Genomic DNA, 22,336 nt, shown 5'->3' on the forward strand with positions numbered 1-22,336 from the left:
GGAAATTCTTTTCTCTTTTAGCTACCTCAAACCAGGAACTTTTTTTTTTTTTTAATTTGAGGTAAAATTCACAATCTAAAGTGTATTTATAAAGTGTACAATCCAGTGGTATTTGGTAATTCTTAAAGTTGTGCAATCATCACCTCTGTGTAGTTACAAAACATTTTCATCACCTCCAAAGGAAATCCTGTACCCATTAAGCAGTCATGCCCCTTTCCTTTCTCTCCTGCTCCTGGCAACTCAATCTGCTTCCTATCTCTATGGATTTACCTACTCGGGATATTTTGTACACATGGAATCATCCTTTAATTCCCTTCTTGTTTCTTTTTCTGTATCATTTTTAGTATTTTTAGTGAGGCTATCCTGTCAATCCCTGAACTTCTGAAGTCTAGTTCAATTCCCACCTTCTCTGCACGGCTTTACCCTTGCTGTCCCCTCTACTCCACACCGACTTTAGCCTTCTCTGAATTTCCATAGCATTTGTTTTCTGCCTTTATTTATTTTAGCCCTTAATCACATACTGCTGTGAATTGCTAGTTACCTGTTTCAACATTACTCCTTCTTGGCTCACGTAGATGATAAGCTCCAAGCAACAGAAGCTCTGGTGTCTCCCTTTATGCCTAGAACCGACTTGAAAACATGTGTAATTCTTTGTGTCTGGCAATACATGAAGGAATAATAAATCAACAAAACTGAAGTCTAGATGATGAATAAGAGAAAGCCTTAAACCTGTTTCAGTTCTTTATCCTTCCTTATATTCTCTTGGTGAGAGAAGCATCTGCTTGTGTCTAGCAGGGCACTTCTCTGCCCTAGTATCTGAACAGGTGTGGTGGCAGGAGGAGAATGGCAGGTTGCCCAAGGGTGGAGACAGTGGAAGTTCCTTGGATTGATCTTTAGTGAGCAGACTCCTACCTTCATTCTACACCCACAGATGAAGGTCTACCAAGAAGAGTGGGTGTCCAGAAATGTCACAAGTTCCATCTATTTGTTTTGCTGTATACATAAAGCAGTTTCTTTGTCTGGCATTTTGAAGTAGCTCATAAACCATATCTACCTTGTAAAAGGGCATTAACTGTTAAATAATTGTGATGAGATTCTTTTTTTTTTTTTTTGAGATGGAGTTTCGCTTTTTGTTACCCAGGCTGGAGTGCAATGGCATGATCTTGGCTCACCGCAACCTCCGTCTCCTGGGTTCAGGCAATTCTCTTGCCTCAGCCTCCTGAGTAGCTGGGATTACAGGCACGCACCACCATGCCCAGCTAATTTTTTGTATTTTTAGTAGAGACGGGGTTTCACCATGTTGACCAGGATGGTCTCGATCTCTTGACCTCGTGATCCACCCGCCTCGGCCTCCCAAAGTGCTGGGATTACAGGCTTGAGCCACCGCGCCCGGCTTGTGATGAGAATAGTTGGAATTCATATATGAACTAGCTGAGCAACTGAAATTATAAATTATAAACAAATGAGTAGGCAAAAACTTGATAGTGTTTTATCTAACATTAAACGAAGTTTAAGAAGGGAACCAGTTTTATTTTATGTGTGAGTAGTAAGTCTGAGTAACATTTTGTATTGGGCATCATTGTAAACTTTTCTCCAACTGTGGTACTAAGTAAAGTTTGTTACAGTTGCCATTGAAAGCCTTGAGGCAAGAATGCAAAACAATGCTCTGTCCCTTAGGCAGTTAAAAAACCTGTTCTTCTGACCAGAACAACTATAAGGTCCAACATAGAATGTTGAAGTCTATAATTAACTTTTTCTCCTTTCATAGCCCATTTTGCCTGCTTTAGAGTAACAAAATGGAAATTTCTCCTGCCATTAGTTTCATATCATAATGTATCATAAAAACGATACATAAAGTAGGAATTAATATTTTAAAGAGTAGTTTAGGAAATTCCCTAAGATTGTGGAGAATCCCACACAAAGGATATTGAAAAAGCACACACTTGTCCTCAAAATAAAATCAGGTTTAAAAGAATTAACAAAGTATGTATAGTGTACCCAGTTCCCTGTGCTGTTGGCTGGGAATTAGGGAAGGAATACAGTGCACAGCAGGATAAAAAGAATGAGAACTACGATACACATTCCTATGCTTTAGGAGCTAACAATTTTGCTTGGTACGCAGAATTTTCCCATGAAAATTATAAGACATGACAGCAGATAATCAGCAAATATGTGTAACACAGAATATGGAATATATCAGATTCCATTTCAGAGTAGATCTGCCTTCTAATTATGTTTTACTTAGGCTGATATTAATATTAGTTTGCATTTCTGAATTCAAAAGCTGGTTTCGTCTCCTCTGAGAATGAAAAAAATACTGAGACCAAGGTAAATATTTCATACACAAGTTATATGACAAAGAAAGTCAACCTGACACTTAAAAATTCAATGTTAACAATAAAAACAAATTAATTGTGAGTGTATTGTGCTTGATTAGGATCAAAGCTCATACAGCAGGCTAAGTCAAATACACAGCATGAATTGCATGAATGGCTTAAAGACACAACCATGGCAATACGCTGTGTTCAATCACTTAGTCATTTTCTCAGCTTTTATTGAGCTATGGTAATTTGTGTGCCCAGTCCAAGATACTGATTCATCTGCCCCGCATGGTATCGTCTTAAGACATAAAGCTATGTCTCACCACTTTATAAGGTCATGTTTATAGGTGGGCAGGTTTAGTGAGTGGTCAGTTGGTAAATGTTTATAGAACCAAATAAATAAACTGTGGTGAAGTTTGCAAAATTTGAAGGTTTTGGTACCATCTGTATTGAGCTACATTGTAACATTTCATGGCCCTATATATATGAAAGAATTAATTCTATTTAACTTTGTATAAAGTCCATCAAAATTGATTTTCCTTATCAAATATTTCCCCCCAAAAAATCATGTGGTTCAGAATTTGTTTCTAAGTGGGCAATATGATATTTTCAGTTAATTTAAAACAGAACTAAAATAGTAAACAGTTTATGAATATAGAAATTGAAAATAGCTATAATAAGTAATTTGATCAAAATAATTTGGTTGTTTAAAAAAAAGATCTGGGTCTTCTTTTACTCAGATACTATAATCTCAGCTTGTAAAAGTTTGTAATGGCCTTTTAAAGAGAAAGTAGCCAACTTTATCTCCCAAAAAAAGTTTTCTGATGTTAATGGGACACTCTCCATAAACTTTGTTTTACATATTATTAGGGGTAACCAATTTTTTAAATTAACTCATTTATTTATAAATTAAATCCACTTAGATAGTTAACCACTTAAATCTACTGTGAAAACATTATAAAAATAAATAATCCTCCTTCAAAGTGAATAATCCTCTTGTCATTTGGATTTTCAAGAATAGTAGTAACTTATTAGCAACGGATGCATTCTTACCTCCTTTGAAGTAACTTTATTAATGAGACAGAAATAAATTATAAACATATTATGCATAATATACAATATATAATACATACAATATAACCTAAGATAATAGGATAGCAAGAAACTAGGAAAAATATTCACGGTCACAGATTTTCTTCCCCATACCTACACAAAACTCAGAGAGAGCCATTTGAGTCCACGGTTCCTAGCAATGCCATCTAGTTACAAGGCAGAGGCCCATTCACCTCCTCTTAGTCACTGCCAATCCCACTGAAAAATGTTCTCGTTAAATCTAGATAACAATAATCGTAAACTCAAGGAGGAACGGAGTTTGTCTGTTCATTGCTTTATCCTCCTTATCTGAAACAGCTCTTGGCACAAAGTAGGGACTCAATAGACAGTTGTTGAATAAATCTTCATTTAAAACAACCTTCAGGCTGGGCGCGTGGCTCATGACTGTAATCCCAATACTTTGGGAGGCAGAGGCCAGAGGACTGCTTGGGCCTAGGAGTTGAAGACCAGACTGGCAATACAGCTAACCTGTTTCTACAAAAAAATATAAAAGTTACCTGGGCGCAGTGGCTCATGCCTGTAGTTCCAGCTACTCAGGAGGCTGAGGTGGGAGGATCACTTAAGCCCAGGAAGTCGAGGCTGCAGTGAGCTGTGATGATGCCACTGCACTCCAGCCTGGGTGACAGGGTGAGACCCTGTCTCAATCAATCAATCAATCAATCAGTCAATGAAATAAACACAAAAATAAAAAAATAAAAATAAAAATGAATCGGTCTCAGTAGATCTATTCTCTAAAGGTATCATCACATAGAGTTTGTTTTATTCATAAACAAATTCTAAGACCCATAATCTAAATATTGTTAGCTGAAGTTTGTCCTGGCTTATCATTACAGATGAAATCATTTAAAACTGGGGAGGCATACGGAAGAAATATTTAATAACATTGATAAGAAATTTCTAAAAAGCTTTTAAAACTTAAAGATTATTCTACAACATGCTGCAAGGTTCACAAAAGAAGTCCCAAAGAAAGTGACGAGAAAAATGTAATCTGTAACCGACGTCAAAGGCAAAACCACTTAACTCTCCTCTGGAATTTCTAGAAAAATGCAACAGAAAAGATGAAAAAAGAATTCATTCAAAGGCTATTACTGTTTGTGTTTGTGTGTGTGTGTGTGTGTGTGTGTGTGTGTGTGTCTTTGCATAAATATATACACTGTTCACATTGTTCACACTGATTCTGGGAAACCTCTACTCACTTGCTGTTTTACATTTATTTATATTTTTAAAATTGTTATCGCAAATTATATCAAGGGCTCATAATGACCATTTGTAACTGAAGTTTACCTTTTCATCACTCTGCCTCAGCTGCTATTTATGATAATAAGTGCAACATTCTGTCAGGAGCTAGAAAACTGGATAACTCTATCATGAGGTCATTCAATTTCAGAAAAAAAGAAATTTAATAGGAAAAAATCCAGAAAGAAGGGCTTTAAAATTTTTTTTTAAATGGAAGCCATTTTTTAAAAGCTCTATGTGCCAGTTAGGTACTAAAGATCAAGTAGATAGTGGACCCAAACAAATCAACAAAATTGAACAAATTTTTAAAAATAAACAAAATTTAAAAAAAAAATAGTATGGCTGAGAACATTAAGAGGCCATGGCAGAGATGGGTTTCTTTCTCCATGCCAAATAGAGACTAGGCAAATAAAAAGTACAGGGAAGTCCAATATGTGAAATAAAATTTAGTATGAAATAAATTTGGGGTATAATAGAAAAAAAATCATGTACTGCCTTGATCTTTACTGATCAGAATCATAGACACACCAAAAAGGAAAAAAAAAAGCTATCATTGTATGCTTTTAATTATAGAAGTAATTTTATATTACTGAATAAACTTTGGGAGAGAGAAAAATATAAAAACAAATAAAAAGGCTTCCATATCTCACTACTTTAACATAACTACTATCACGTTTGTATATTCTCTTCCAGACTTTTTCTTATACATACATTTTGTAAGGTTCCAATCAATAAATCTCTTATTCTACCTTTTAATAAAATATTTTTCAGGATTGCAAGTAGTTTCTAAACTGTCATTATAATTGTATAATATTTTACCTATGGATTATACCATAATTTACTTAACAATTTCCCTACTGTTGAATATTTAAGTTACTCCCAAATATGGGTTCTTATAACAATGCTTTTATGAAACTCTTTGTGTATATGGTTTTCCTATATCCTCCAGCCCTTTGGAAAAAGTCCCAAAAGTGGGAGTACAGTATCAGAATGTGCAAGATATTGCCCAATGCCTTCTAAGTGGTCTGAACTAAATCTTATGACATCATACATATAGAAGTACAAATCTCTTCATTATAGAATTTTAAAATTAAAAAAAAAACTATCATCAACAATCACAGAAGGGAATATTTTCTACTAGTATTAAACTGGAATTGAGGTTTACAAACCCATATCTTGTAAATCTGTTTAACATGAACCAGTCCTCTAGGGCCGATCATCCTCTGTGATTTTATAAAATCCATTCTTTGAAGTTGTAGTCTTTGACGCGAAGACTCAGGATTCCTAAGCAGCCATGCTAAGCTAAAAAGAACCAGTGTTGCAAGGTCTAATTAGTGAGCCAGCTAGCCTCTCTCAACAAAAGCTTATTGACACACTGAGCTTTTCTAAGTAAAAAATAATAAGCCAGTGGGGGTAGTTTTATAGGATGGTTCCAAGAGATTCTATGAATGTAGAGAGATAGGGCAAAGCACTTCACTATAAGCAAGGGTAAGGCCTACTAGAAATCATTCAAAGCACATTGACAAATGGGCCCTACACTATCAGGTGAGGTGCAAGAATCATCTTGGACCAAGAGTTCCCAAAGAGCATATAAAGCAGAGTCCCTAAAACACAGATTGCTAGGCCCACCCCAGGTCTGGGATTGGACATGTAGTCCAAGAAACTGCATTTCTAATAAGCTGCCAGAGGATACTGATGATGCCAGGACCACATTTTGAGAACCACTGCCTTAGACTAATTTTTTTTTTCCTTTTTCGATTTTGTTTTTGTTTTTTTGAGACAGAGTCTTGCTCTGTCGCCCAGGATGGAGTGTGGTGGCATGCTCTTCTTGGCTCACTGCAACCTCTGCCTCCTGGGTTCAAGCAATTCTCCTGTCTCAGCCACCCAAGTGGCTAGGATTACAGGCATGTGCCACCATGTCTGGCTAATTTTTGTATTTTTAGTAGAGACAGGGTTCTGCCATGTTGGTCAGGCTGGTCTCGAACTCCTGATCTCAAGTGATCCGCCTGTCTTGGCCTCCCAAAGTGCTGGGATTACAGGCATGCACCACCACGACTGGCTCTTTCTTCATTTTAAAATATTTGAGTGCCTACTAAGCATTGTGCTATATGCTAGAGATAGCAAGATGAAGAGAATCCAGTCAGTACTGGCATTCAAGAAACTGATAGCTAGATTTTTGTAGACATAAAACTGCTCTCGTCCTAAAAGTCACCAAATTTGAGCCTTCTTGGCCGGGCACGGTGGCTCACGTCTGTAATCCCAGCACTTTGGGAGGCCAAGGCAGGCGGATCACCTGAGGTCAGGAGTTCAAGACCAGCCTGGCTAACATGGTAAATCCCTATCTCTAATAAAAATACAAAAATTAGCTGGCCATGGTAGTGGGCGCCTATAATCCCAGCTACTCGAGAGGCTAAGGCAGGAGAATCGCCTGAACCTAGGAGGCGGACGCTGCAGTGAGCCAAGATGGCACCACTGCACTCCAGCCTGGGCAACAAGACTGAAACTCCAACTCAAAAAAAAAAATTTTTTTAAGATCCTTGAAAACAAAGTTTAAAAATACATTATACTGTTTTTAAATAAAATCAGGATGCTTCTAATCAGTTCCAAATTCTTTAGGAAAATATGTAGTAATCCTACATTGCCAAATGCCTGGGTATTTTCCTCACTCTTCCACATTATACTGACAAATGTAAATGACTTTTGAAGTTTCTACTTCATTTATATTGACATTATTCTTATGTTTGTTCTACTTTATAGACTATCCACCATATAAAACAGAAGAAAGAATTTATATAGGTGCTTTTCTAGGTGCAGTCAAAAGTTTGCTTACACAGGTAATTATCAACTGACAAAAAAGAGTAACAGTAGGAAGACTTCGGGATTCTCTGTTTTAGATTCATAGACTTTAGCAAGACTTTGTAAAAAAATGCATGATGAGTAAGCAATGTGATTAGTCACGAGGCACGAGGGTAGCCCATACCTAACTGCTAAATACCACCTATTGGCTGATGCACAGAATTATGACCTTGCTTTTGAGGTGGCTACCAGGTTTCTGTTTGCATCTAACAGAGATGAACTAACTTGCCACACTATTTTCAGCAAAAATATAATTAAGCATGTATGACATTTTATGATCTGTGGATCTACGAAAGAATTAAGCATTATTTATACTACTTTGGCACATTATTTTCTGAAGTGATTGAAAAGTTCCTCTCATTTCAATCTATTAGGAAGCTACTTTTAAAGCCTGGAAGAGTTGACTCATGAAGAGACCACATAATCTGTTTAACATCACAGAGGAAATGCAAGGTATAACGAAGTGGAAATATTCAGATGTTTAATTACGTTAAGATACTACTAGCTCCTATCTTAAACTGTGATAACATTTCTTAGGTTAATTAATGTTTCAGAACAACTGTTTTAGATCAAAAACTGGTTCAAGGAAGATCTGAGACTTGTCTTGACTAAGAGAAAAAAATGATGGGTAAATATATCTTTTCCTATCACTGCTACTCTAAATGGTTATTTTCCTATTTTGTTTCACAGTGTCTGGCTCATGAGGGAACTGAGACATGCATTTTATTTTTCCCTCTCCTAATACCCTCTTTCAAATTCCAAATCTGTTTTCTACTCCTGAAAGGCCTTGTTTTCAGGTAATAAGGAAACAAGAAACTAGCCTTTCAAATTTTTGCTGGTAGTGGTTTAGTGAACTAATCCTGCTAGGAACTTTGGCTTTTTTTTTTTTTTTTTTTTTTTTTTTAGACGGAGTTTCGTTCTTGTCCAGGCTGGAGTGCAATGGTGCGATCTCAACTCACCGCAACCTCCGCCTGCTGGGTTCTGGCAATTCTCCTGCCTCAGCCTCCTGAGTAGCTGGGATTACAGGCACCCACCACCATGCCCAGCTAATTTTTTGTATTTTTAGTAGAGATGGGGTTGACCACCATGTTGACCAGGATGGTCTCCATCTCTCGATCTCGTGATCCACCCACCTCGGCCTCCCAAAGTGCTGGGATTACAGGCCTGAGCCACCGCGCCCGCCCGGAACTTTGGCATTTTAAAAGTAGACTCTAAACTTTCAAATGACAGACATTTTAAGAAGTGAATGACAGCCAGAGGGGTGTGGTCAAGGTTGGGAAGTTCCTTCCAGAACTTCATCATTGCACTTGAACAGTCTGACAGTTACGTCTCCCCATTGCCTTCGCTATAAAGGAAAACTTATTCCTTAAACATACAGGATGAGAAAGTAACCTCTTTCCATTCTCTTTCCCAGATTATCTCCTTTAGCATAGAGCCAGAGAGAATAACAGTGCTAAGTAGCAAACTGAGACGTCCTATGATGTCACCAAGAAACAGGGTAAATTCTTAGAAACCAACTTTACATTTTAAGAGTATACACAGTAATCATGCAATCTGCTGATTGTGGGAGTTGAGCACACACAGATCTGTTACACTCCTGCTCAGGGTATTTCCCTTTTTCTCTACCTCCCTCATATCTACCTTCTCTCTATCTGTGGCAAACTGTGAAGGACTTCTCATCCCACATTTATGCTAATCTGAACTCTTCTCGGAAGGTCAGATAATTTGTCTCAATACTTCTTACCCACACATTACAATTCTCCCAGATGAGTCCACAAATTAAAGTGATTTTTTAAATAGTGACATAGTTAAAACCACGCAATAAATTTATTTTCTAAAATCAATGAAGTGGAATAAAAATGCTTCCTAAACAGATATTGAATCCAACTGAAATGAACTTACTTGACCTAGTTTAAATCCCGACTGGAAGGTTTAAAATCTCCACTTAATGGATTTGATTCCAATTGATTCCTTTATATTTAAAAAATCGCAGTAGGAAAAAAATTCATTGCACTGGCTCACAAAAGATTTTCAAGTTGAGAACGACCTGGCTACTGGAACAGTTGAAGGTACAGCAATGCCTCTGAAAAAGCCTAGACTGTAGGATTTAGGCAGTGGAGGGTAATGTGGCTCCCCATACCCCGACGGGGACAGTCAGCCCCAATACACGCACCAGCCTGAGCCTTTCTTTGCCTTTGCCTCCGCATCCTTTTAGTGAAGTCCCTACTTGGACTTTGGAGCGTCACACTGCAGTAGGCAGAGCGGTTTGCCAGGCCACTGTGCAGTCTGAGGCCAGGGAGGGTGGGAGAAGTCCTCCCCAACAATCCTGAGCCCCCGGTCCCACGCACAGAAGCCTCTGCACCCTGTCACTCCGTGTGCTGTTACTGGCCTCTTCTCATCACTCAGACACTGCTCCAGAGGTCTCCTCTTTGATATATGCAGTCCAAGTCCCTTACTTTCTTAAGCAGGAACACTTCACAATAATATGAATCAACAATTCATATGAAGAATTTAAAATGTATTATTTGGATGGTGCGCAATTATGTTTTTCCACTTACTCTCTACTAGTAAACAAGTGGGTTATTAGGAAGCATCTGAACTTTTCAAGCCACCAAAACACTATTTTTTGGTGAGTGCTTGTTGAAAAAGACCCATTTTTAATGACAAGCACAAGTTACAATTTAGTCTTTTAAGTTCTGACATTAAACTGTCTTCTGATTTGATGGATCCTAGGCCTCAATATAAAACAAACTTGCTCCTGGGAAATACACGTTAAGAATTCACAAGGTGTGCCATAAAATTACAAAAAGGCTAGAGCTTCATCAAATAAAAGCACACAATCTGTGCCTTCCAGATGCATCGGATATACAATATTAACATAAGAGGGTCTATACAGGACTCACAAAGCTGTAATAAAAGTAATTACTATGCCAATTTTTGTCCAAAGTCATCAAGGAATGGAAAATACAATTTTAAATTGAATGATAATAAAATATTCCCAGAAACAGTTTATAAATTGATCACCACATGAGAATTATTATCTTCAATCTTAACAATAATCTCAAAGTTATAAAGGTTTGAACTAGGGTGAACTATTAACATTAGTAAAAGAATTAGCTATGACATAGATATCCATGAAGATTCTCTTTAGAATATCAGCTCAATTAAATTCACATCATTTACGACACATAGGTTTATTCACAAAGCCTTAAAATCATACCAAAAAAGCAAGCAATAATAACTGCAGCACTTTCCCCATTTCAAAGATGACGAAATTGAGAGTTAGAAAGGATACGGGACTTGCCCAAGCTATAATAATTGAAACAGTTGAAAATGTAAACAGTTCTACTCTGAATTAAACTCTCAGTATTAAAATATTGATGTGTACTTATTGTTGAAGAGAAATATTAAAAATATGTAAATCTGTTTTTATAAAATAATTTAGATACACACTATTATTGGTGATATATATTATCTAAACATCTACAAAAGTTTTCCTCAAAACATGGCCTATTGTATTTGAATAGATTTCCTTCCAAGAACCTACTGTAAATGCATTAAATAAAATTTAAAACATGACATTTTAGTTAAATAACAGCTTTAAAACATATACTGTATAATTCCCCTAATCTACCTCTGTATTGTCAGAAAACGTAAACAGTAAATAAGAACTTCCAGGAAGATTTCAAATACCTTAAATCTAAATTTTTGATCTAGAATGCTATGAAACTAATTGAAATTGAAACGCTGGGGATATCTACACTTGCAAGATGGTGGTTCACAACTCTTACTATTCTTTTATGGAGTCAAATTAGATCAGTTTTAACTTTGTGCGAAATTAAAATCACTGCGTTTTTTGTTCCTTTTGGATGCTGAGAGAGAGTAAGCAATAGTGAACATGGAGGTCTACTAGGAAAAATAAGAAAAGCAAGTGAGAAATTCAGCTTTGGGGGACACGTGTTTACACTTACAGACTAGTGACTTAACCAAGTTTTCTCTATTAGTGAGTTTTTAAAAATCCTCTACAGCTAATATTTATTTAGTGAAATCCTATGAGACCAAAAACTTCTTCCAGTTCATTTGCCACACCTAATGACACATTGTACTTCCAAGTCCAAATGACAATGAATCCAGCAGAAAGATACCCACAATTAGAACGATCAACTCTTTTCTACGCATTGGGAATATATAGACGCCAGGAAAGGAGCAAAACTGTGGGCCAGAATGTGTAAAACATTCAGAAAATATCATTTAACATATTTTCCTACTTCATGAAAGCCTCTTAACCATTTCATAATCTGAAAACTAAATGAAATGTATTAATACTTGTATATGTTCCACAGTAGTGACTTTTACACAGCTTTCACAAACATAATTATCTTGATAATTAAGGTTAGTGGCAAACATCCTTATTGTCGATTACAGAAGAGAGAAAATAAGAATTTGTTTATATTTATACAGCACTGATTAAAAACAATTCGCTATGACCATTAGTAATCCATTTCTAATTCATATTCCTCATGTCACACTTTTTTCCTATATACATTTTAAATGTCATAGTAATTTAGAAATTAATATTGCAATTTTTAAGGCATAATCTAGAATTTTTTTAAGTAGTTCTGAAACATATGAAAAAATGAGCATTTAGGAAACTAGTCCCTTCAAAGAAAATATTATATTTTATCACTAGAAATAGCAATCGCAAAAATATTTTCAAAGCACTGGAGCTTAATAAAGAATATGATGCTGGTGGACATTGCAGTTTTAATTTTAAAAAGAGATCATATTCTTTTTAATGTAAAGGAACCGGAAAACAACGTCTAAAAGTCTTCAGCCTGGGATCCTACAAAACTTCATTCCTCACTGATGCCATGGTTTTAAAGCAGTTATTGTTTAAGAACTAGAAATAAACTTGTAAATATGAAAAAGTTTTTGATTTTTTTAAAAAAGCATCATTCGTGCTTTTTTTTCTTCAAGTAAGTTTTAAAAGATTGAGATGGCCACCAGTTGATTCAAAGATCTTTTAATCTACGACATAATTATCAGCAAGTTAACTATCAAATATCATATAATTTAATCAGGAAGAAAAATTCTGTTAAGTACACAAGAATACAAAAATGGATAGTTTTGTAACACACTTCACTTTTTGGCTAATGAGACATTAGCTTTAAAATTTCGTATATTAAAGTGAATATTATGGTACTGAATTTGATTCTAAAGCGAATTTGACTGAAAATATACTACACAAAAATTACTTTAAAACTTGAACGGCATGCTGTGATATATTACTCCAAATGCTAACTAGTAGCATCTATGAGTGTTTTCTGTCAAACTTCCCTAAGAGTGAAAGGTATTTAAGAGAAAAGCCACAAAGAATGTCTATGCCAGTCCCTATACTAGAAAGGTTTTCTAAATCATCGAGCACCATCAGTTGGTTCTGTTCTCAGTCAGCAATCTATCACTTAGTTACAGACGGAAAGGCCGCATAAAGCACCTGAAACCTGTCGAAGATTTGCCCAGGTCCTTTTAAAGGGTACGTTATTCATTGTTCTCTTAGTAACTCCAGTTAACAATTTGTCTCATGAATAATGGAAACAGTTGGGGTTAAAATAATGCACTTCAAAATCAGAGTTTTTCCAGGAATAGGTATCATACAACTCAGTTTGTCACTTTGTCTGGTTTTATATCCAAATGATAATTTACACAAATAAATTTTACATTTTGTCCTTAATCTTGCAAGGAAAAGAAGAAAAACTAGTTTCTTCATGACGGACGACTATTTTTAACTTGATTTCTTTTATAATAATGACACTATTTTTACAACCGTTAGCCTAAGACCCAAGTGAATTGGATTCTTCTTAGAAAACAAGAGCACTGCAAAATAGTAATGATAAAAGAATAATATAATAATTTTGCAGATTTCGGATTTATCACCAACACATGCCAACAAAATGTAGTGATAGTGAGCCGACTCACCTAAGTAATGGGAATTAAGGAGAATTCAGAAATGCAGGCTTCTGGTCACCAGCAGAGGTAAAGGCCCCTTCCTTACCTACCACTGACCTTATATAAAAGCCGCAGCTCGGTTACTCCCCGTTTCTGACTCCTTACCTTAGGCTCCGCCCCAAACACCGAGGCGTGAAGTACCACGACTACACACCCACCGTCCATCAACACCGAGGGACCTGAGATTTCTGTTACCCTCTGCTGCCTCTACTTCCCTTAGGGTCCCAAGAGCAGTGGTCAGCGCCTGGCAAGTGCAGGAGCCCACAACGCAGGGACTTCGCCTTTCTAACCCCGCGAGTGCGGCTGGGGGTCGACGCTGCGCGCTCCATCCGCGGCCGCACGGAGGAACCCAGTCCCGGTGCCCAGCCCCACCGCTGGGCGCAGGGCCAGCACCACGCGTCAGCGCACCAAGGCTGGACAGCCCCAAGCGCGCCCCTCGCTGAACGGCCCGGCGGTCTCCACGCGGCGGTGGCCCCTGGGCTCTGGGCTCTGGAGAGCGAACCGGATCTCCCCGTCAGCAGGGGCGCCGCGCGGCCTCGGGACAGACGCTCGCGGATCTGCGCTTCTCTGATTCCGGACACTCAGCGCCAAAGTTCACCGAAGCTGCTCCCGACGCCTGCGCACCTCCGCCGGGGACGCGGAGGACCCTACGCCCCCGGCTCCGCGCCCACCTGGCGCTCTCCCGAGGGGGACTGTCCTGGAAGCCGGGACTCACCGGCTCCAGCCCAGTCGAGTCGGCACCGACCGCGGCTCCCTGTCTCCGCGCCTCGCGCGCTGCCCGCGCCCTCTGCCCCCGGTGCGCGCGCCAGTGGACGCGACCCTCTCAGCCCAGGACTCCTTCACCCGGCGACCCGCGACCCGTCAGTCCGGGTCCTCCCGGACCAAGACCCCGCCTCAACCTCGGTCCCCTCAGCCGAGACCCCTTCTCCCCAGCCCTCATCCGTCGGGGACCCAGTCAGTTCCGTTCCCTCTGACTCGGCCCCGGCCCTCCGCGCGCCCCCTCCCTGTGTGTCCCCAGTCCCGCCAGCAGCCGGTCCCGAGCGTCGCGGGCACCCGGACTCTGACCTGCGGCCGCGGCGGCGTGGCGCCCCTCTCCGGTGTCTGCGCGGCCGACCAGAGCGCCCCAGGCGGCAGCTGCGGCTCGGGCTCGGGCTCCGAGTGCGGTGGGCCCCGCCTGCCCGTGGCCGGGCCGGGCCGAGCCAGGGCTGGGAGCTGGGGGCGGGCTCCGGGCGGGGGCGGGGGCGGCGGCGCGCGGCGCGGAGGGAGCCGCCCGGGCTCGGCCGCCGTCGGCGCACAGTAGGGCCGGCAGCGGGAGCCACCGACTCTCCGGCGTCCACTCCGTGCCCCGCGCCAGCTACCTGGTGTCGTTTGCTCCTCGCCACCAACGCTGGGAAGCGGCCCAGAAAGGGACCCATTTCCGACGAGGGACCCGAAGCTTAGGGGCATGCCCGGGGCCAGGGCTGGTCTGGGGAGAGCCGAGGTGTGGGGCTCCATCTCGGCGAGAGTGGCTTGCCCTTCGCGGCCGCCGGCCAGCCTGTCTTCCCAAGATGTTCTTTCCGGTAACATTTTAAGAAAAATTTAAAGCATATTTTCGGATCCCTTGGTTTTCTCTTCTGACCCGGTGGTGCTTCGCACTTTCAGAGTTCCCTGCATTTGTGAGTTACGTGAGATTATTCACAGAGCCATTGAGTTTTAATCATTAAAAGCGTTTCTTAAACTCATTAACAGAATTTCATAAATTTCTTATCAGTGTTTCTGACACCGAGGGACTCAGACACATGGGTGAAGATGGAGTGGGGACGTGGGCATGAGAAAGTTTTTTATGTGTTGGGTAGATAGTAACCGTTTCTTTTCCTGCCACGTTCTCCATCATAACCTGTCCAAAGCAGGTTGGCAGGTGCGAGTTCAGAAAGCCGCTGGTCTCCTGGACTTGAGGCCCCTCTTTCCCTTTTTCCAGTCTTATTTCCGGAGCATCCTGTTCTAGGACCGACCCTCTTTGGGAAGGCAGCAATGCTTGAAGCCCCTGACTTCAGGAAGCTTATGGGTTATGTGCTGGGGTGCTGCCCAGTCCTTCCTAGCTTCATTGTAGTTATTGCCCCTCTGGTACAGAAGGTCTTTGTGGTTAAAGCAAAGTTTTGTGAGGATGGGTATCACAAGGGAAAAGATTCAGAGCTTAAATCAATATATTCATTTCTTTCTCCCCAACCCCTAAGATTAGACACTAAGAGCCACAGATCTTACAGGGATCTCAAAGAAGACCATGTGACCACTGAAAGGCCATTTCTTGGCCTGTGATTTAGGTAGGTTGACGTGGATACACGTCTACACTCAGGCTGAAGTGCTGTGTGCCTCCTACTTCTTGTTCATTCCAGAGTTCCAATCTGGTTTGTTTTCTTTCTTCCTTTCTTTTCCTTTTCTTTCTTTCTTCTTTTTATGAGACATGTTGTTGCTGTGTAGCCCAGGCTGGAATGCTGTGGCGCAATCACAGCTCACTTCAGCCTCGACTTCCTGGGCTTAAGGGATCCTTCCACCCCAGGCTCCCAAGTAACTGGGCCTACAGGTGCACACCACCACGCCTGGCCAATTTTTATTTTTATTTTTAGTAGTGACGGGGTCTTGATATGTTGCCCAGACTAGTCTGAAACTCCTGGGTTCAAGTGATCCTCCTGCCTCAGCTTACCAAAGTGCTGGGATTACAGGCATGAGCCACTGCGCCCAGCCTGCTTTATAAAATTACAGCTTTATTGAAGACTAATTAATATAATGTAAAATTTAAATACCATTCAAGTAAAATGTGCAATTCAGGCCAGGTAAGGCAGCTCACACCTGTAATCCCAGCATTTTGGGAGGCCGAGGCAGGTGGATCACTTGAGGCTAGGAGTTTGAGACCAGCCTGGCCAACATGGTGAAACCACTTTTTACTTTCTCTTTTTGTTTTTCTCTACTAAGAAATACAAAAATTAGCCAGGCGTAGTGGCACACGCCTGTAATCCCAGCTACTGAGCAGGCTGAGGCAGTAGAATTACTTGAACCTGGGAGGTGGAGGTTACAATGAGCCGAGATTGCGTCACTGCACTCCAGCCTGGGTAATAGAGCAAGACTCCATCTCAAAAATAAATAAATAAAAATAAATAAAATAAAATGTACAATTCAATGAGTTTTAGTTTATTGACAGAGTTGTGCCATCATCACCAAATCTAATGTTAGAACATTTTTATCCCTCCAAAAAGGAACCTCCTCTCCATTAACAGTCATTCCACCAATCTTAGGTAGAGACAGAGATTTTCTCTCTCTCTAGATTTACCTATTCTGGACAATTCATATAAATGGAATCATAGAATATGAAGTCCTTTGTGACTTTCTTCTTTCACTTAGCATAATATTTGTGAGGCTCATCCATGTTATAGCTTGTATTCGTATTTCATTCCTTTTTATGGTTAATATTCCATTATATGGATATAACCACATTATGTTTATTCATCGATGAATTGATGAATATTTACGTTGTTTCTGCTTTTATGGGCTAGTATGATAATGCTGCTGTGAGCATTTATGTGCAAGGTTACTTGTGGACATATATTTTCATCTCTCTTTAGTATATACCTAGGGGCAGAATTGCAGGATCATAAGTTAACTCGGTGTTTTTGAGGAACTGTCAGTCTGTTTTCCAAAGTGGCCAAACCATTTTACAATCCCAGTAGCAATGTGTCAGGGTTCCAGTTTTTCCACATCCTTGTCAATACTTGTTATAGTCCTTTTTATTTTAGCCAACTTAAAGGATATGAAATGATATTTCATGGGGTTTTATTTTGAGACAGGGTCTTGCTTTGTCACTCAGGCTGGAGTGCATGGTGCAGTCATAGTTCACTGCAGATTCAAATTTCTAGGCTAAAGCAATCTTCCCACTTCAGCCTCCAAAGTGACTGGGACTAGAGGTGCATGCCACCACACCCAGCTAATTTTTGTGTTCTTTTGAAGAGACGGGGTCTCACTATGTTGCCCGGGCTGGTATCTCATGGTTTTGATTTGCATTGCTCTAGTGACTATCATGTTGAGCATCTTTTCATGTGTTCATTGCCCATTTATCTTTTTTGAAGAAAAGTCTACTTAAATCCTTTGCCTGTTTTTTTAAATTGGATTATTTTTCTTTCTATTATTGCTTTGTAAGAGTTATTTATTTATATATTCTATATACAAGTCTCTTAGCAGATACATGATTTGCCAATATTTTCTCCCAGGCTGTAAGTTGTCTTTTTACATTTTTAGAAAATTATTTATATTTATTTAAGTTAGGGTCTCACTATGTTGCCTGGGCTGGTCTTGAACTTCAGGGCTCAAGTGACCTTCCTGCCTCAGCCTCCTGAATAGCTGGGATTATAGACAGATGCCACCATGCTCAGTTCGTTTTACTTTCTTGATGCTGTAATTTTTTAATTTTGATGACGTTCAGTTTACCTGTTTTTTTCTTCTGGTATCATATCAGTGAGTAACCCAAAGTCATGAAATTTACTCCTAAGATTTATTTTAAGAATTTTATAGGTTTAGTTCTTACTTTTAGATTTTCATTTGATGTTGAGTTAAATTTCGTATATGATGTGAGACAGGTGGTGATCTGTTTTTGGTGGGAAAATTGCCATAATTCAGTTAACAGTGACTAAGGGGAACCCCGCCACAGTGAACTCATAAGTAGTGCAAAACTTTAGAGTTGATCTGAATATTTTCTAAATTCCCTCTGGATCAAAAATTTTGTGATTTTTTTTTTTTTAAGGAGACCCATGGGTAGTGAAGCCTATAAATGTAAGAGGTTAAGTAATGTAAACTGAAATAATATGTCTGTTTTTCAAATTGCAAGTTTTCATCTGTTAGTATGTTATAAAATAAATTTATTTGTTCATAATCAATATTTTTTAGTCAAGCCAAAAGGACAGAAATAATCAGAACACACCTACTGTATTAAAGAAAATGCTGCTTCATAACTTTGTGTTACACGTGTGTGTATTTGTATGTACCAGGAGTTGGTATAAAATATTATTTTTACTATGGGCCATATCTTTTAAAGTTGGAAAAACACTGTATAAACTATAGTTGTAGAATTCTTTCTTTCCACATTTTATTGAGTGCTTATTTTGTGCCAGGCCCTCTGCTAACTGCCGGGAATAAAATGATAAACAGCATATGATCTCCACCCTGCAACTTCACACATAGGCAGTTCGATCCATACGGAGTTTCTAGAGACAAAAGACTGTGCCTGTTTCAGTTTTTCCAAACCACAAAGACTCCTTCCAAATATTGGTGTTTGGGCCCATGGGAATTTTTTTTTTTTTTCCAATTAAGTCTAACTTGTTTATCTCATTTGAGATTTGAAGACATATTTACTTTTCTTTCAATGAAGGGGACTTTGTTCCCAGGTTCATAATTGCATACTATGTTTATTATATTAAGAAGAGAGTACAAGTCTAGATATAGACGTTTACCATAACTGAATGATTTCCATTTTACTCCAACTATATTTAAACTAGTCTTCCTGGACAGACCTCAGATATTTTATAATAGTGTTATGCTACTTCTTAAGGGAAAAATTTTAAATCGTAGCAAAAATTTTTCTTTGTTATCCAAGTATTCAGCAAAACCAGGCACTGGTTCTTTGACATATAACCATTTTGCAGATTGTGTTTAGGAAAATTAATGTGCTGTATTTGCAGTCAACCCATCAAGTCCCTCATTCACAGCAGCTGTGTACAATCATGGCCCTAACATTTGCTCCTTCTCTTTATCTAAGACACCATTTATCAATCTCTAAGCACTACAAATTCCCAGGAGATGCAGAAGATCTTAATTTAAAATTTCAAAAATCATAACCAGTTCAACATGCCAGGCAGGTTAAACATACACATATGCACACACACACACACACACACACACACACACATACACATTCCACAAATGTATCTACTTTTTGAATGACTCTGACATGTTCCCACTTGTGATTTTTACATCTAGTTATGAAATTTTACCTGAAACTTCCCAATTTTACTTTGAATTTTATTAAGGTCCTTTTCTCCTCCTCTGTTTATTCTGCCTCCTCCAATGTTGCCCTTCACAAAATAACTTCCTCATCTCTTACAAGGTCTTAAGGACCAAAGCCAGGTTTACAGCCTTTTCTTCTAACTTAAAATTCCGTGATCTTCTCATATACTGTACCCCTCTGCCTTACTAAGCATTCCATTTCTATTTTGAATGGTTGCCTATACGTAAATAAAAATTTCTGGGACATTTTAATGAAAGTATTAATCTTGATTAGATTCAAGACAAGAATATACTATAGCTATGTACTGGTTCAAAAAAACCCACACAGGCCAGGCATGGTGGCTTATCCCTGTGATCCCAGCACTTTGGGAGGCCAAGGCGGGCAGAGCACTTGAGGTCAGGAATTTGTGACCAGCCTGACCAACATGGTAAAACCCCATCTCTTTACTAAAAATACAAAAATTAGCTGGGTATGGTAGTACACGCCTGTAATCCCAGCTACTCGGGAGACTGAGGCAGGAAAGTCGCTTGAACCTGGGAGGCAGAGGTTGCAGTGAGTCAAGATTGTGCCACTGCACTCCAGTCTGGGCAAGAGAATGAAATACCACCTCAATAAATAAATAAATAAATAAACCCACAGATAATATAGCCAAATTGGTAATTTTTCTCTTAATACACAAACTTAGAGCTTTCCTTTACGTAATTTTTGAAAATGGAAAGAAACATAATATTAAGGCTATTTCTTCAATAACACTCTCTTAAAAGCACTGAATAAAATAACTCCTTGGTTTTCTTTTACTTATCTATTTTTGAAAACATTTTATTTTTTATAATTTGGAAACACTTATCTAATTAATAATGACTAATTTTCAGAGAGATTTCACTTGGTAATTTCAACAGTTTTGAGTTAGACTATTTACATTTTAAGATTTTAATGGTTTAAGATACATTCGAAAGGTTCAAAAATGCTTTTTGTTTCCAGGGAATGAAAAAAGCCATTTGTCCTGCTTTCTCAATTGTTCTTCACTTTTCCCCCCAAAATGGACCTACTTTGTATATCAGGTAGGCCTCTCAGTATAAAGAGATAGGAAGCCGATTGAGTAGAAGTTAGGATGATGGTAACTCATTATTTTCTTGGAGGGGCAAGTCCTACTTTCTAGGTGTCTTCTCCTTTTAAGAATTCTGTTTTAATCAAGTACTGATGTAAAGGAAAGAGCCCCGATCTTTATTTCTGCTCGTTGTAACTTTGAACAGGAGATTCAACCTTTCTGAGGCTTAATTTCCTCATCTGTAAAATGGCAATATAATATATTCTCAGGCCAGGTGAACGGGCTCACACCTTTAATCCCAGCGCTTTGGGAAGCTGAGATGGGAGGACTGCTTGAGGCCAGGAATTTGAGGCTACAGTGAACTGTGATGGTGCCACTGCACTCCAGTCTGGGCGACAGAGCAAGACCCTGTCTCTAAAATACATATATACTATATATGTATATATGCACACACACATACATGCACACACACATATTTTATATATATATTTATATATACTCACAGTGGTGTGTGTATGTATATATATATTTTAGAGACAGGGCCTCTAAAATAAGAATATACATATAGGCCGGGTGCGGTGGCTCACTCCTATAATCCCAGCACTTTGGGAGACCGAGGCGGGTGGATCACGAGGTCAAGAGATTGAGACCATCCTGGTCAACATGGTGAAACCCCGTCTCTACTAAAAATACAAAAATTAGCTGGGCATGGTGATGCACACCTGTAGTCCCAGCTACTCGGAAGGCTGAGACAGGAGAATTGCTTGAACCCAGGAGGCGGATCGTGCCATTGCACTCCAGCCTGGGTAACAAGAGAGAAACTCCGTCCCCCCACCAAAAAAAAAAAAAAATATATATATATATATATATATATATATATATATATATACACATATATATTCTTAGACTATAAAGAGTATATACATATATATTTTCTTAATCTCACCAGTGAGATAATAGGAGAAATTACTAAGTCAGGCTCTCACAGGAACTCAGTAAATGTTATTTACCATTTGGATGAAAGCATTGAGAATACTTTTATTGCTAGTCACTCATTCATCTTAAATAGTCACTCATTAATATTAAAACAGTTTGGATGTTAAAATTTTTTAAAATATATATTTCCTATTTAGTTATCAGTCTATATGGACACTACTCTCTTTTTGGCATATGAAAGAAACGATGGGTCTAATGGGCAGACTGAATTAACGATGAACTCGACATTTCTGCGTGAACATGGTTTTCTCAGGACACTTGTGTGAATTTATAGATTCTGCTTTGTCTTATAAAACTACACACAAAATAAAAAATTTTTTATTATGGAAAACATTAGACTATATAAAAGTAGATAGAATAGTCTAATGAACCCTCCACATACCCTAATCCAATGTTGCGTTCTGGAAAATCTTGTTTCAGCTGTACCCTCACCCATATGCTTCCCTGCTCTACAGTTCTGAAGGAAGTGCCAGACAATGTATTTCATCATAAAACCTTCAAACTCTGATAAATGTTGTTTTTAAGTCTTCTGTTTAACTGTTGGTCAGAATAATTTGCTCTGGGAGATTTTGGATTTATCAGAAAAGTTACTCTGCTAAAATATTTTCAACCCTTAATGTCTATCACGGTTGAGTTGTAAAGTGTGTTAATTGCTGAGAAGACTCTCGTGTGCTCGCTACAGCTTCTGGAGGACCTAAGGACATTGGCATACTCAGGCTAAGAAATGCTCAA

The 22,336-nt window shown here is 39.0% G+C and overlaps 1 protein-coding gene across 7 annotated transcripts in view; it reads right to left on the bottom strand.

Moving 5' to 3' along the window:
* Positions 1-22,336, bottom strand: part of PPARG (peroxisome proliferator activated receptor gamma) — a 198,799-nt gene that overhangs the window by 128,423 nt on the left and 48,040 nt on the right. The window contains exons 1-2 of one of the 7 annotated variants that reach the window (XM_074404768.1): positions 13,503-13,592; positions 3,932-5,972 (exon numbers count right to left, since the gene is read on the bottom strand). The exons of 1 other annotated variant lie outside the window; for it this stretch is intronic. The gene's annotated coding sequence lies outside the window, so the exon portion shown is untranslated. 5 more of the 7 variants (XM_039478922.2, XM_074404769.1, XM_003927048.3 and 2 more) reach the window with 5 other exon arrangements.

Source organism: Saimiri boliviensis, chromosome 8 (assembly GCF_048565385.1).
Source record: "Saimiri boliviensis isolate mSaiBol1 chromosome 8, mSaiBol1.pri, whole genome shotgun sequence".
Lineage (NCBI taxonomy): Eukaryota > Metazoa > Chordata > Mammalia > Primates > Cebidae > Saimiri > Saimiri boliviensis.